The sequence below is a fragment of the Geotrypetes seraphini genome, chromosome 1 (genome assembly GCF_902459505.1).
Source record: "Geotrypetes seraphini chromosome 1, aGeoSer1.1, whole genome shotgun sequence".
NCBI lineage: Eukaryota > Metazoa > Chordata > Amphibia > Gymnophiona > Dermophiidae > Geotrypetes > Geotrypetes seraphini.
In genome coordinates, this window is record NC_047084.1 from 419,150,413 (window position 1) to 419,167,297 (window position 16,885).

The window sequence follows — 16,885 nt, forward strand, 5'->3', positions numbered from 1 at the left end:
TCAGTAGAATGACAGTATAATTATTGTACTTTAGGGGTCAGTAGACTTAAGAGGGTGGGTAAATGGTGTGGGCAGACTTGATGGGCTATGGCCCTTATCTGCCGTCATCTTTCTATGTTTCTATGAGGCAACATAGCTTTACAAAAGGTAAATCGTGTCAAACGAACCTGATTGAATTTTTTGATTGGGTGACCAGAGAGCTGGATCAAGGACATATGTTAGTTGTAATTTACTTAGATTTCAGCAAAGCCTTTGATACAGTTCCTCATAGGAGACTGTTGAACAAACTTGAAGGGCTGAAGTTAGGACCCAAAGTGGTGAATTGGGTTAGAAACTGGTTGTCAGACAGACGCCAGAGGGTGGTGGTTAATGGAAGTCGCTCGGAGGAAGGAAAGGTGAGTAGTGGAGTCCCTCAGGGTTCGGTGCTGGGGCCAATCCTGTTCAATATGTTTGTGAGTGACATTGCTGAAGGGTTAGAAGGAAAAGTGTGCCTTTTTGCAGATGATACCAAGATAACAGAGAGTAATAAGAATTAGACAGAAAATAAGGGGATTAACTTAACAAAGCTGCATGTGAGGTTAGAAAGGTGCATGAATATGATCTCATCTAGGATAGGAGTAGTCCTTCTACAGTATGTGCAGCCAGTGTTAGTCTTTGTATGTTGTGCTTCAGTAACCTTGTCTACACATGCTCATTATGAAGGTTCTCAAGCCCTATTTGCTATCATCATGCTCTACATGTATTTAGAGCCCAGAGTTTTATTTTCTTTGTCCTCTCAGAGTTGTGCATTGGGCACACTTCTCAGTTGGAAATAGCCTTTACTGGACTACAGCACAAGAGTCATCAGAAGGGGCAGATGAAACAAGCTACCACTTGGATGGTGTCGTTCCAATGGAAGGCTACCAAAATGGTGCGTGGTTTTCATCATAAGGCGTATGGGGACAGACTTAAAGATCTCAATCTGTATACTTTGAAGGGAAGGCAGGAAAGGGGAGATATGATAGAGACATTTAAATACCTATGTGATGTAAATGCACATGAATTGAGTCTCTTTCCTTTGAAAGGAAGCTCTTGAATGAGAGGGCATAGGATGAAGAAGTAATAGGTTCAGGAGTAATCTAAGGAAATACTTTTTTACAGAAAGGGTGGTAGATGGTGTGGAACAGTCTCCCGGAAGAGGTAGTGAAGACAGAGACTGTGTCTGAAATCAAGGAGGCATGGGATAGGCACATGGGATCTCTTAGAGAGAAGAAGAGATAATGGTTACTGTGGATGGGCAGACTAGATGGGGCATTTGGCCTTTATCTGCCATCATGTTTCCATGGATTGAGTATCTGCACACCACACTGCTGCTACCGCAAGTGCTAGCTGAAGAAGCTGGTTCCCTCTGATGACACAGCTATACATAATAGTCGATCAGGGTCCCATTGCAATGACCAGCCCAGGCATTAATAATCAGATCATTAGAGAAGGACCTCAGATGGTCAACAGTTTGGAGATTGACCAGGTTACTGGTTAATTTTGTTAATGGGCTTATACAACATCAAAACGTCAAAAGCCTTTATTCCCAAGAACATAGAGAGTTTTTTAAAACTAAACTTATGTCTTAATTCCTCCCCTGTCCCCCAACGTGTACACACCATCTATTCTTGCCCAGCCAAATTAAAAACTGGTCCCTTCTAGCTCCCTACCCTGGGCTGTGAATACTAATTTCAGTCCCAACTAAGTCAAGCAAGAAGCAGAGGGAGACTCAGAAAAGCCGTCCTTAGTGCAAGGCAAACATACAACGGCATTTTCTAGTGCTAGACATTTCCTTATCCTCCTTCTGCAAACAAACAAGCAGTTTACTGACTTTATAAACCAGGATTTAGAGCTACCAAGCCTTTTTAAAGTTTGACTTCAGAAAAATCTATACCGCCCGCTCTTGATTAAATACTAATAATGCGTTCAGATTGGAAGATTTTGTAAGATTAGCCTTTCTTTTGGAGAGGGAGGCAAGTTATCTTTTCTCCGCTACTGTGACTGACACAAAGTTTGCCAATCCAATACATCTTTGAAAATCCTAAGAAATACAGATTTACAAACCTTTCAACCCTGTAGCCTGAGCAGAAGAAATGGAGATGTTATCAGTACTACCAGTTGAAAGCCATTTCTTTTACGAAGAAAGTACAGGTTGAAAGAGCCTTCAAGAAAACATGGAATGCTTCAATTTTTTCAGCATTTGTGACAGTGTGAAAAAAATAAATACATACAGAAACTAATAATGAATGCTAGATAAATGGTCAGCTGCCATTGCTTCGGTGTGCTACATTTCCAGCTATTTCATTAGATTTGAAGCTATCTTATTCCTGCAAAACAGGAAAAGTTTGTTTTTGGTAATATCTGTTCCTCACTTTAAAAAACACGGAAACTCCAAAATAGTGTAGAAAAGGAAAATAAGTGACACAAATTTCAAATGCTTTGTTGTATAATTGTGCATTCTGTGTCCAGAGTACACTACTAGGTATTATCGCGGAGACTTTATCCATTTTACATCAAGCATAAATTTGAAACAGAAAAAATATACTTAGCAGAAAAACAATAGTAAAGTAAGAACCAGACTTTCAGTAAGAAAAATTAACCTCCCCCCTTTATTATGCCACGGTGTAGGTTTCTACAGTGGCACGGAGCACTAGGACATTCTAAAACCGGTGCCCTGCCAGCACCTACGCTAATTGAAAAATGCTGTTAAAAATGGCAGGGTTTAAGTACCTAAATAAAAGGCACTAGAATTGCGACTAAGTAGCTGCTTTAGGCCACGGAACGCCAAAATAGGCATGACCAATGCTGGAAGTGGCGTTAGGCAGGCTAAAACGGCTACCTAGTTGCGATTCATGCCAGGACAGGTGGCTGAAATGTAGGCCTGGAATACCTTGGCCTACATTTGAGCTGCCTATCTATGCCACGGGATCCTAAAGCCAGCATGCAGCTGCCATAAGCTGATTGCAACAGGGGAATTTATCCCCGATCAGATGAGCTGGCAGGACTCCCCGAAGCGGTGGGTGGGTTTGGGTAATTGAGAGGTTGGCAATCGAATCCCTCTCCTGACTTCTGTACTACCTCTCCACCACCCCCAACAGGAACATTTTTAAAGAACAGATACAGTACCAGCATCTAACACTTTAATGTGAGAATATTTATTCGAATATAGCTCACATCTTTTTCATAGTAGCTCTAAGTGAGTTATATTCATGTACTCTAGGTATATTCCTGTCCCCAGAGGGCTCATGGTTCCAAGAGCTCCTCTCAGAAAGTAGGGTTACTGATTAGCCATTTGCTGAATGCAAAGGAGCCCATTTTATTCCTATGGCCTTATTCACATTTAGCTCCCCGAGGTTGTGGGTTCAAACCCTGCACTGTTACTCGTGACCCTTTTTATTAAACCGCAAAAGCATTTTTTATCACCGGCTGGTGTGCTGAATGCTCTGAGCTGCTCCCAAAGTTCCTATGAGCATCAGGAGCAGCACAGAGCATTCTGCACGAAGGCCTGCGCTAAAAATCTCTTTTGCGGTTTTGTAAAAGGGGGGTGGGGGTATCACCCGCCTTGCCTGAGCTCTGGTAACTGTAGCACCTAAGCGGGTAGCATGAATGAACCTGGCGTGCTCCTCAAGATGAAGGGTGCCCTCCAGGGTGGCCTGTGGTGAAACAGTACGTATGTGCAATCCAATGACCTGCTTGTTCATAGGGAATCATCAATCCAGACTGATACTTTACAAAAAGGAAAAAATCTGTTTTTGTTTTCTTATTTCAAAAATCAAAATTAAACAGTAAGGCAACTGCCTAAAGTCCCCTGATCATTAGGTCATTTCTTTATGCTCTGCTTCAAACAGAAAATGAGAACATGTGTCAGATGACAAAACAAACAAATCCCTTGGGATCCTCTTCCCACAATAAATGGGTTGTTTAAGCTTTGTACAGTTCCACGTGGGGTGGCCGACTGCCACGCCCTGTTAAGGTGCCCAGGCTTCATTAACCATATTCCTGCTCCTATCCCTTTCGGGGACGGATCATGCCAAGTACACATGTACCAGTCAAGTTAGTAGGCAACCAGGAGTAGGCAAACAGATCACAGAGCCAATATCGACCATCAGGAGCTGACCATCATTCATAGGAAGTTTCATTGAGCAGTGTCTGAAGGGCGCTGAAGACAGTGGAAAACAACAATGGAGGTTCGCAAGGCCCATCGTGAAGGTCATGGACCTGACGTAAAAGTGAGGGTCTCTGAAGTCCAGCTGCATTGCCTCCCATAGCCACTGTTCTCCCATACCAGTCCCTCCTCATACAAAACAATTGCTAACATTAAGAGTCTGACCTATAGTTTCAACAAACTGTATAAAGATTTCTAGTGATTACAGGAATATCAGTATCTACTTTCATAATTTCATAAAACTGGGGAAACACCACAGAGTGATGGACAGGATCACTTTTACAAAGCTGCAGTAGAGGTATCTACCACAGGCCAGTGAGGTAAATGCTTTGACTTTCATAGGAATTCTATGAGCGTCAGAGCATTTATCTCGCCGGCCCGCAATAAAAACCTCTACCGCTGCTTTGTATAAGCCGGTGTTTATAATAATAATAATAATTTTATTATATACCGCCAAAGCCATAACAGTTCGAGGCGGTTTACAATAAGAAGAGCTGGACAATCAGCGATGATAGGCACAATGAAAAGTCATTTGAACACATGTAAGCAGGATACAGAGATAAGAGGAGCTGGAACAATCAACGCACGATCAGCGAAAATAGGCACACTGTAAAGTCATCAAATCCACGTAAGCAGAGTACTGAGAAGGCTTGAGAGTTCTTGGTTACAAATCGGTTAGAGTATAAAGAGAAGGGGCTTTAAGGGTTCTTAGGTTACAAATTTGTTGTACAAGTTTGTTTTTACTAGTTTTCTAAAACTATCTTTATGGTTATCTCTATGGTTGGAATATTAAGTAGATTATTTATTTCCTTTCTTATTCTCTTGCATTCCTTGTCTATTGAAATTGGCGTTCCTTGCCTTACTTTTCTTTTCAGTCTGTACAGTCTGTGCATTCATGCGTTAGGCAGTATAGTAAGAAATTCAATAAACGGAAACAAATTTAGGGCTTCGATCTGGAATCTGTATCCAATTTTGGGACAATGCATAAAGTTAGCAAGACATTTGTACTACCACTATCCATTCAGTCGTGTTTGACCCTTGGATACTCTGTAGGCCGGTCCTCATCATACTTCCCTGTTTTCCATGGCTTCTTTCAATTGCTTGATGCTAATTTCCGTGTCATTTGGTCTCCCTTGCTTCCTTTTACCACTGACCATTCCAAGTAGGACCTCCTTTTCTAGTGAATTCGCCCTCCTCACATGTCCAAAATAGGTCAGTTTCTGTCTGGTAATCTTGCCTTCCAGGGACAACTCTGTGTTTATATGATCAAGAACATCTTTGTTGGTGATCCTAGCTTCTCCATCACCATTTGCAATAAGAGGATAGCTATAAGAAGTTAGTGAAATGTGACTTGTTCCATATCAGAGTGTTTATAGCTATCTTTTTGTAATAAGAGCATAGTTATACAGTATACACTTTGATATAGAACAAGTCACATTTCACTAACTTCTTACTCTTGAAATCATCTGAGTTATACAGTAATGTATAGGAGAGGGTCAAAGTACAAAACTACCAGACAAACAAACAAACAAAAAAAAGCACCAAAGGCCATTTTGAATCTGGGTAAAACATTATTATTGGACCTGACACAGTCCGTGTTTCGGTATGATCTATACAGCAGAAATGATGAGACTATATGGAATAATGCCTCTTATTGAAAGGGGACTAAAATCTCATGATTATTTTGCAACTAAATTTAACTTAACTTAAAACATAGTCATAGTTTATTTTTAATTCTAGTATATACACATCCTCATTTCATTTAATTAAAAATGAGGTGATTCATCAATAAGATTAACTGTAGTGCTGGTCTGAGTATGTGCACCGCTTGATCGGCGTGGGTATTTATTATTATTATTTTGTCTTCAACTGTTCCTATTTAAGTTTAAAGTTTATTCATAGCTTGATATACCGGCTATCACAGATATCTGGTCGGTTTACAATAATAGGAATAATAATAATTAAAAAATATAAAATAAAATATTTAAAATTACTTAAAAGAATAAAAATTAAAATAAGAGTAGAGGGAATGTGGTTCTTATGGCTGGAATGTGGAATGTGTCTCTGCTCCTGAGGGCTACATGTGTTTTAAATCTTTTGGTCCTGAGTAGATGGAGGAGGGGAAGGGAGAGAGGTTACTCTCAAGGTCTTAAATGTGAGGTTAACGTCATGTCTCTGCAAAGTCTTCAAGCTCACTTTTCAAAGCTAACTTCCACAACAGACAGGCTTACTCAATATTCAATGCAGGCCTAGTCAGTATTCAATACAGCAGTTAGAGATTTTTTTTTAAACAAATTTTACTTATGGAATACCACTTGATTTAAAAGTAATATGCCTTGGTTCTTGGAATAGATTAATTGTACCTGAACAGAAAATCCATGCTAGGTTTTTCCAGATGCAGAGGGGAGCAGGAACCTGATTCTTATCACTCCCACAATTTTCCCAGTTATTAAGGGCCATTCTCTTAAGTACGTGCGTACAGTTTTTAGAATATGACTGGATTCTTCTTTATTGATTTTTTTTTTTTTTTAACAAATTTCAACTGAAGTTAATTCTCCACTTAGGGCTAATGTCAGATTTGATCTAAAAAAGTCCTTGGCTGACATAAAAGCTTTACTCCTTTTACTGCATGCATTTGTATTATTGAGAACATAAGAATAGCCTTATTGGGTCAGATCAATGGTCCGTCAAGCCCAGTAGCCCATTCTCACAGTTGCCAATCCATGTCCCTAGTACCTGGCCAAAACCCAAGGAGTAGCAACATTCCATGCTACCAATCCAGGGCAAGCAGTGGCTTTCCCCATGTCTCTCAATAACAGACTATGGACTTTTCCTCCAGGAAATTGTCCAAACCTTTCTTAAAAACAGCTGCGCTATCCACTCTTACTACAATCTCTGGCAATGCATTCCAGAGCTTAACTATTCTCTGAGTGAAAAAATATTTCCTCCTATTGGTTTTAATAGTATTTCCCTGTAACTTCAAGTGTTCCCTAGTCTTTGCAAGTTTTGACGGAGTGAAAAAATCCACTTGTACCTGTTCTACTCCACTCAGGATTTTGTAGACTTCAATCATATCTCCCCTCAGCCATCTCTTTTCCAAGCTGAAGAACCCTAACCTTTTTAGTCTTTCCTCATACGAGAGGAGTTCCATCCCCTTTATCATGTTGGTCACGCTTCTTTGAAGGTTTTCTAGTGCTGCAAAATCTTTCTTGAGATAAGGAGACCAGAATTGAACACGATACTCTAGATCAGTGTTTTTCAACCGCTGTTCCGCGGCACACTAGTGTGCCGCGAGATGTTGCCTGGTGTGCCGTACGGTCAGGGCCGCCATCAGGGCAGTACCACCAGTCTAGGAAGAGGGGCGGTCCGCCCCACGTGGACAGGAGAGAGCTGGACGGGGGACCCGCGGAGTTCAATACAACTCGAGCCGCAAAGACTCGTCTTCTGTTCCTGCCTGCCCTGCAGCTAACATATAGCCGATCGCAAGCGTTCCCCGATGTCAGCGCTGACGTCGGAGGGAGGGCTTAAGCAAAGCCTGCCCTCCGACGTCAGCGCTGACGTCGGAGAATACTTCCGTTCGGCTATTTGTGTGCGGCAGGGCAGACAGGAAGCAGAAGACAAGCCTTGCGGCTTGAGCTTCGTTTTGCTGAGAAAGTTGCAAAGATGGGCTGGTAGGCAAACACGGAACACAAAAGGGGGGAGGGAGTGCGTTTTGGACATAAGGCATGAACTTGGGAGAGAGGAAGGGAGGGAAAGAGATGCTGAGGTGGGGGAGGGAATGCGTTTTTGGACACAGAAGAAATGGACTTGGGAGAGAGGAAGGGAGGGAAAGAGATGCTGAGGTGGGGGAGGGAATGAGTGTTTGGACACAGAAGGCATGGACTTTGGAGAGAGGAAGGGAGGGAAAGAGATGCTGAGGTGGGGGAGGGAATGAGTGTTTGGACACAGAAGGCATGGACTTTGGAGAGAGGAAGGGAGGGAAAGAGATGGTTGTGTACACGGGGAATAGAAGAAAGGAGAATTTTTGGTCATAGGGAGGGAGTGAGGTACAGATAGTGGCATACCAGGGTGGGGGGGGGGGGCAGTCTGCCCCACCCCGGGTTTACGTCCCAAGGGGGTGCACAGCTGGCCACCCTCCAGTGTTGTCCCTAGGCCGGCAAACTGCGGCTCTTTAGCCACTTGAGTGCCACCGCCGCCAACGGTATTGTTGGCGGTGGCAGCATTATAAAATACTTTCTTTGTGTTTATTTGATTCCTATTCAAGAGAATTACTTTATATATAGTCAATATAGGCACAGAGTTAAATTTTTTAACATTTTCTAATGGTGGTGTGCCTCGTGATTTTTTTCATGAAACAAGTGTGCCTTTGCCCAAAAAAGGTTGAAAAACACTGCTCTAGATGAGGTCGCACCATGGAGTGAGGTCGAGATTGGACTATTGTAATTCAATATATAATAATTTAAAATGTGCCTCTAGTTATCATTTGTAGTTCATTCAGAATGTTGTCATTACATTTTTGGATGGTGCCTGAAGACAATAAATATCATGTCATTCCATTACAGCAGTGCTCTCAAACTCAAACCCTTTGCTGGGCCACATTTTGGATTTGTAGGTACTTGGAGGGCCTCAGAAAAAAAAGTTAATGTCTTATTAAAGAAATGACAATTTTGCATAAAGGAAAACTCTTTAGAAATCTTTCCTTTTAGCTAATCTTAATAATAATATTGTAATTTATAGCTAGAGAGACATATGATCAAGAAACTGTTTTATTTTACATTTGTGATTATAATAAACATACAGAGGGCCTCAAAATAGTACCTAGCGGGCCGCATGTGGCCCCCGGGCCGCGAGTTTGAAACCACTGCATTACAGCATTGGTCACCAGTTGCCTTTATGCTCAAATTTAAGATCTTACTATGCCCCCCCAAATCTATCTATTTAGTTCCTGAAAACAACCAGAAATACAAGACACAGGCAGGGGCTGGCTATACTAAATGCTCAAGAGGAAGACAACTGCTAGGAAAAATGTACTGACATCTATCAACACTAGAAAAAAATGTGTTACTTCCAAGAATGCCTATTCCTACAGTTTTCTTTATGTTCTCTGCTTTTTAGCATTAAAGTAATATTTTCTGGAAAAGTTTTCAAAAGTTACAAAACATTTAAAAGGTTTTCAAAAAGTGTTCTGCATTTCATTACATCTGAAATATCTGAGGTCTCACTCAGGCATGGAAAGCTGTTTTGTGACCAATGCAAATAGTATTGTGCATTTTTAAGTGGGAAAAAGACTAGCCAGTCAAATCACTCTGGATATTAGTACTTTTTCATATCATTTATCTCAGAAAATAAACAAACAAAAAAGACCACTTCTGAAGCGCTTAACCCAGTCACTTAAACTCATTTAATTTTAGACTCATATGTAATTATTTGGCTCAGCAATAGTTTAACAGTGTTTGATGATAGTCATGAAACTGACACATAAAATAGTTAGGGGTATTTCTAATAACCCTGCAAGATGTGAATTCACACTCTACTCTAATGGGTCGCGTAATTATCTCACAGACGTACAGTTCTGGTACAAAATGCAAATTCACATCTGTGATGCTATACCGTTTCCACAGTAGCAGTGTATGAGAAGGTAGGATATGTGGAGGCCCTGTAGAGCTTTGGGAGTAAGAGATGCTTTTGTCTAATTAGTTTTGTTAACAGCAAACAATCTGAACTCTAAAGCAATTTACAGACAACAGGGCACAGAGTTATTGTTTGCCTTCTATGTGTACTCCATGCTGGCAAGAGATAAAATAACCTAAAAAAGGCTGCTATATCTGAAATATTTATCAGACTCTGAGGAAAGCCTGACTGGAGCATCTTATGGCTCGCATTTTATGGCAGACATTGTTAAACTCATCTCTCTCTCAAACAAACAAACAAAAAAAAAAATGCAAACAGGTACCAGAATTATTGCTAATGTCTCAGAAGGCAAAGGACAAAGGTTCTTAGTAAAAAATTAATTGAACCTGGAACAATGTTAGATGATATACATAATACACTACTGATGCCTCTTCATTCGAAAGGTCTGTGGTATGTCAAACATATATATAAACCAATAATCAGGAACCAATCACGGGTAACGTGGATCGTGGTCATGCCTCTCACCATCCCTATGAACCTTAATCCAATCTTTATGGGATTCCTTTACATTTGGGCTATAGGTGACCGCTCATGTAATCCCTCCCCACCACTAATCCGCTACTCTCCGTGATACTGAGCATGTGAGATTCCAAAATAATTTTCATTCTTACTCACTGATCATCTAAGTAAGTAAGTAAGCCTACTTTTCTCAAAGACATCTATTGGTTTCAAACACCTGAAGATGGGAGATTGTCCATTTTAAAAATGAATGAACAATTCCATAAAGGTAGGTGCCACTTAACTTGCATCAAAGGTACCACTGATTGACAGGCACCTATGTGGTCTAGGCTCTGTTCTATAAGAGAGCACCTAAGTACTATAACGCCCGACAGTAAGGGAGTTTACACATGGGTGGAGCATGTGCATGTCTTCTAGTTAGGAACACTTCTCCCTCCAAATTTGCAGGTTTAGGACTCATGACCGGTTATTCGCAGGTTTCTAAACACTAACCACCCTGCCTCTCGGACCTCTTCATACCTTACCTGGTGGTCTAGCGGTGAAGCAAACAAAAATGGCTGCCATGAATTCCTGTGGTCTCACAAAACTATAGCTGGAACTCATGGCAGCCATTTTTGTTCACGTCAGAGTTGGCCCTAAAGGTTATTTGTGATTTCTCCATATTTGCGGGTTGGCTCTGCCCCTAACCCCCATGAATATGGAAGGAGAAGTGTACTATAAACTATGACCATGACTTGGTGCACCTAGGTGCATCAACGTATAGCTGCTATTGACTTAGTGCAGGAGGGCATGCCTATACATGGGACTGCCAATGCTGACCCTACATTAATTATCTATAATAAAATGTTGATGTCAAGCTGCCATTATAGAATTGTTGCTATGGGCATGGCATTAGGAAGCCTACACTGAAGCACCAGTTTATAGAATTTTTATGTTGATTCAAAATAATGACAGCTTGCAAAAACTCCACTGCAGACTTGGGATTTTCTGGTAATTATTGTCAGGCCTGGAAGAGGGAATGGGAGCTTACATTCTATTCTGTATCTTTCTCCATTTTTTTTTCATCAGAATAGGCGACAGTAAAATATATTTTTCCCACTTTTTCCCGGTGTCCACTAAGCAGTGAAAATTGCACTTTTAATCACAGAAACATAGAAAATGACAGTTGATAATGATCAAATGGGCTATCCATTCTTCCCACCTATACAAGCTACTAAACTCAAGAGTTCCTTCCTTTCCCGTAGAGAACCTTCATAAATGCACCATAGAAGGCATCTTTTGTTCATTGAATATGTATATATTTATGTAAATACTAAACAAGAAGTACTTTTTACACCCTCATTCTGAATCCTACTTTATTAAAAAAATAAATTGTTTATTGGTTTTATAAAAACATCTTACAGAAAGTGCTACAAATTGTCCATAATAACATTCTTTAAAAGCACTTATTTACTATATATGAAATACAAAAATAACAACCCTCTTCCCTCCCTCCCTCTCTGAATTTGTATGCAGGCTAGGAAATCCTTACTTTGGCAGATTCACAATACTGTTAAAGCTGTTTAACAAAAGAATCTAATGGACCCCAGATTCCTGTGAATTTTTGCGATTCATTTACTTTTTCTGCTAACATTTTCTCATATCGGTAATACATACAAAGAGTCTCCCACCAAAAGGGCATGTTTAACCAATCCCATTGTTTCCAATTCCTTGTAATCATTTGCAAAGCCACACCTGTCATAATGAGAACTACTGAGCATTCTCCTATTCATAATTGAAGTACTGAACAATATAATTCCATATGATAACGGAATAGGAACTTCAAGAATAAAAATTAATTTGCTTCTTATGAACTTCCAGAACCCAAAAATTAAAGGACAGTGAAATAAAAGATGATCTAACGTTCCAATTTCTAATTGGCAATGCCAACACTTATTAGAGCGTGTTGAATCTGTTTTTTGTAATCTCACTGGAGTCCAAAATATTCTATACATTAAATAGTATAAAGTTTGTCTCATTGAGGCTGTACATCTCACCCTGCGATTCCAAAACCTAGGCCATTGAGTTTCTGAGATATTATATTTTATCTCCAAACTCCATTTTTGGACTTTTTAGGTTCATATTCCCATATCACTTTATACCATGTGGAAGCCTTATGACTAAGAAATTCTGCTTGAAAACTTAGGGCTCCTTTTACTAAGGTGTGCTAGCATTTTTAGCGCACGCACAAGATTAGTGTGTGCTAGCCGAAAAATTACCGCCTGCTTAAAAGGAGGTGGTAGTGGCTAGCGTGCGGCAATTTCACGTGTGCTATTCTGCGCGTTAAGGTCCTAATGCACCTTTGTAAAAGGAACCCATAGGAATATCAAGCTATGCTGACCATTCAAAGAATGCCATTCAGGAATTCCTTTTTGGCTTTAAATTTTTTTATACAACTCTATTATATTCATTTAATTTTTTTGGTATCCAAAAAATTATGAAGCTGCTCCAGTGTGAAAAACATATATTTAATGCCAACATATTTCATCTGGTATTTACAGAGATAACTTAATAAAAAAAGTAGCTCCCATTTTTATTGTCTCTTCCTGTATTGCCAAAAATAACTTTCTACGTTCCTGAGCCACCTTTGTGATGTATGGGAATATCCAGATTTTTTGTCCAAATAATAAACTTTGAGAGGATCTAAAAAAAGCCTTCGTTATCAAGTTTAAGAGCTCTTTTTATGAAGCCGCGTTAGCGGTTTAACGCGTGTAATAGCGAGCGCTAATTTGCCGACCGCACTAGCCGCTACCGCCTCCTCTTGAGCAGGCGGTAGTTTTTCAGCTAGCGCGCGTTAAAAAGGTGCATGCGAAAAGGAGCCCTAAGTCCTGTTCAAAAATCATTGGGGAGAAACAAGATGGCGGCATCATGATAACAGTCAAACGCCGGAGCTCTGTCTTACCTTGCTTACCTCATGTAAATTTGGCTTTCCATTCTTGGGGAAGCGAAGATGTGCCACATAACAAGTGCAAGGGGGTTGTTAGGGTGGACCTCTCCACTCTCAAACAAACGCCAATGGACCGGTTTTTGACAAGTACACCGGCTTCATTAGGAGGGGTATCCCAGCTGTTGCTCCATTGGAAGAAGCCGTCGGAGCCTTGGGTTTGGAAACATCTCTATCCCCTCCAGCAACCCAATTGCTGCCTAATCCGGCTCAAGAGGATGGCGTGGAAGGCGTGATTGCCAAAGAGCCGATGAGCCCATAGCAGCCACGCAGAGAGGGGCTCCACGTATTACAGAGAGCCGAGCTAACAACGAGTCAAGGAGCAGAGGGAACTGACTCCTCGCTAGCGATGCTACCAAACATTTGGCGAGTACTCCAAAAACTAGAAGGTGCGGACACAAAGTTTGATGGGAACATATCAAAATTAGTAAGTAAACTGGATGATTTATCGATAGCGGTTCAAAACATTAAGCTTGAAACGGATGTTAAATTTGACAATATCAATAAGGAAATTTCTTCTCTTCAAAATATTTCCGTAAATGTGGTTAAAGATAGAACTTTTCTTCAGAGAATAATTGAACAACTTGAGAACTTTAATAGGAGGCTTAATCTGTGCATTCTAAATTTTCCTAAATCTCCCTTAACATTACCTATTGATATTTTTAAAAAATATCTCATTGAAAGTTTGAAATTCTCACCTGAAATGATTCCTCCAATTAACAGAATCTATTATCTCCCGAGAAAGCTTGAGAATTTACCTGATCAACAATCTAACAAACCTCAAGAAATAGATCTGAATAATATAACCAAATTTCTGGAGAGCCCACAAGAGGATATTGAATATCGAGGAATTCCTTTTTGGATCACTTATTTTAATTGTATCCATTTAAAGTTTTGCTTACCCGATAAACTAAATTTCTGCTGCCTCAGTAGAAGAACGTACAGTGGGCATTCATGAAGTGGAGTTACAAACTTTAGGTTATATTTTCCTAAATATTTTTCACAGTTTGTCTTTATTCCCACAGTAGTTGTATATTTATTGCTTTGTTTTCTCTCTACGAGTAGTCAGCCATTGAGCATGCATCTTTCAAGTCAATGGAACAACTAAGCAGAACCCACTTGAATATTCATGCATTTGCTTTGATGACATAATTTCTGATTTCCATTCAAATAAGTTCTTGCAACTATAGAAAGCTGATTCTCCGCAGCGTTGATGACACAACTATGCTAAGAAAGCAAAGCACAGAATTTTCATAAATCATGCATGGAACGGGCAGAGTACTTTACTCATTATAAAATTCATATAATCTGCCTTAGAGAAATGACATTGGCTAAAGGGAGGAATAAAGTTTCCAGGGAAAATACTGATGGCATGAGGGGGAAATTAGGGAAAAACCACAGGAAATCAACTATTAATAAATCTTGCAGACTATTTTTGATTGGAAAGATAAGCAGCCACATATGTTTCTCTAGCAAGAAAACGGCAATCAATTTCTTCGAAGAAACACTGATAAGACTCCCACCCTTCCCTAGTTCTAACAGGCAATCATTTTACATTTTGCATTATTTGAAAAGAGCTTGATTATTTTACTTTGAATGAAACCAGATTGCTTTGCATTTACCTGTCAACAGAACATTCTTTTCCCTTATTTTGCTTTCATACTTAAAGGTACATGACCTAGAAACAAGAAGCTGGATATGCACCTTGAGTCAGATAGCAAAGAATAAGTAAGAATTTCCATACCTCTTTGGTGCTAATGTGCTCTACCATTAACACCATTAACCTGGAATTGACTACCTTAAACTGAAAGGTAAATATTTCTTTCAAAAATAGCTGATCAGAGAAGAAGCACACAGAAAAGACACACATCACAAGTCAACAACTGCATACACACCTATGGTGACATGTGGGGAAAGGCTGCCCGGAAGGAATTAATTGAGCAATCGAATTTTGTTATAAACAGATTTTCATAAATCTCTTTTGTTTTTCTTTAAACAAAAGGGAACAGGAAGTAATGTGTTAAAATGTGTAAAAAGCTTGGCTGAATGCCAGCATACAGAGATCTTTTTAAACAGAAGCAGTGTTATAAAAGGATACACATGTCAGGGGTGGGCCGACAGAGACAGTGGTGTACCAAGGGGAGGGGGGTGGAGCAGCCCACCCTGGATGTAGACCATGAAGGGGTGCTCCTAGGTTTGGCATCATGGTCTGGGAACTTTGCTGCTCTGCCAGCGTTGGGCCTTCCTTTCTGCCAGGTCCTGCCTTCTCGGAAGCAGGAAGTAGGCGGAATCAGCAAAGTGAGTTAAGGCTGCCGACAAAGAGAGAACTCACATACCTCTGGGCCTGCCTTCTAAAGCAGCAGCGGAAGTGGTGGTGAACAGACTTCTTTTGGCCCAGTCCATCAGGGCTTTCCCTCTGCTGTGTCACTGATGGTGCAGCAGAGAGAAGCCCTGGCAGAACAGGTCACAAACAACCCATTTGGCACTGCTGCTGCTGTTAGAAGCCAAAAGGAATGTCAAATCTCACAGGGTGTGTGTGTGTGTGTGTGAGGGGGGGGGGGGGTGTTGGTCGTGTCTGGAGGTGCTGCACAGGGAGATGATAGGGAGAGATGGAAAACTGCTATACAGGGGGATTGGAAAGAGGGATGGAAAGCTGCTGCACATGGAGGGAGAGAGGAAAGAGGTCCGGAACCCCTTGCAGTTGTACACTATGGATTCTGCATACGTAATTTACAGAATACCAACTAAGAGCAGCTTTATGCATAACTGCTAGTTAATGTGAAATAATGCCAATTATAGCCAATAATCACTAGTTAACAACAATTACCAAGAATGTTATGTGCAATCATATCCAGCCGAATCCTCGTTAGAGTTTGAGGCAGATTCCAAGCAACCTCTTGTCACACAGATTTTTTTTTTAAAATAGAGTTAAATATGTTACAAAGAATTATACATGCTACATTAAGTTACTGTATCAAATTTTTTATCAGATTATACAGTACATATATTAAGTTATATGCACGACTGACAGTGTTCAGTAATTGTGTGTGTTATTTTGTGCATGCAAATATATAGAATTAGAAAGTGTGTGTTCTTCTTTGGCTTTGTAGCCATTGTTCTAATCTGATGTATCTATTTGCCTTGGCAAGTGGTACATATGCTCTCTGTATTACAAAACCTTTCAAAAGTTTCTAGTAGCAGACTTGTAGAGATATAATACCTATTGTCAGAATTCCTGCCCAGCTATATTGCTATTTTTACTTACAATGACTTTAAAAAATTCTGGGTAAAATATTATACAAAGTCAATTTTTACAAGGTTTTTCTAGCAATAGAAGTTACTCTATGAAATCTTTTGGCTGCCTGAGGGTGATTTTAGTACCTTATTTCTACTGTGTCTTGATTAGATCTGTTCATATGTCCTTAGACATACTTAAAACAGGATACAGTATTTAAAGAGGTTCCAAACCTAGCCCTAGAGGAGTATCTGGTCAGTATTGATTTTTAGGATATCCATCATATTTATTTGAAACCACAGGAGGCAGTATCGGAAAATCTATTCATCAT